Consider the following 499-nt stretch of genomic DNA (forward strand, 5'->3'; position numbering starts at 1 on the left):
AACAGGGCTCAGTGTGGGCTCCTGGCACAGTCCTGACCCATGCCAGGTCCTGGGGGAAAAAGGGAACAGGGCTCAGTGCAGGGAACGGGAATAGGGCTCAGCAAAGGGAACGGGGCTCAGGAAAGGGAACAGGGCTCAGTGTGGGCTCCTGGCACAGTCCTGACCCACACCAGGCCCTGGGGGAAAGGGAACAGGGCTCAGCACAGGGAATAGGGATCAGCACAGGGAACAGGGCTCAGCACAGGGAACAGGGCTCAGCAGAGGGAACAGGGCTCAGCAAAGGGAACAGGGAACAGCAGAGGGAAGAGGGCTCAGCAAAGGGAACAGGGCTCAGCACAGGGAACAGGGCTCAGCACAGGGAACAGGGAACAGCAGAGGGAAGAGGGCTCAGCACAGGGAACAGGGCTCAGCACAGGGAACAGGAAACAAGGCTCAGGACAGGGAACAGGGCTCAGGGGGCTGGCCTGGCACAGGGTAATGCCAGGGGGTCTGGGCTGCC

At 62.1% G+C, this 499-nt stretch overlaps 1 protein-coding gene across 1 annotated transcript in view; it reads right to left on the reverse strand.

Annotated features, from left to right (window-relative positions):
- The window catches only part of DAP3 (death associated protein 3), a 16984-nt gene that overhangs the window by 3636 nt on the left and 12849 nt on the right, over nucleotides 1-499 (reverse strand). The gene's annotated exons all lie outside the window — the stretch shown is intronic.

Source organism: Corapipo altera, unplaced genomic scaffold, assembly GCF_003945725.1.
Source record: "Corapipo altera isolate COAL_440 unplaced genomic scaffold, ASM394572v1 198, whole genome shotgun sequence".
NCBI classification, from domain to species: domain Eukaryota; kingdom Metazoa; phylum Chordata; class Aves; order Passeriformes; family Pipridae; genus Corapipo; species Corapipo altera.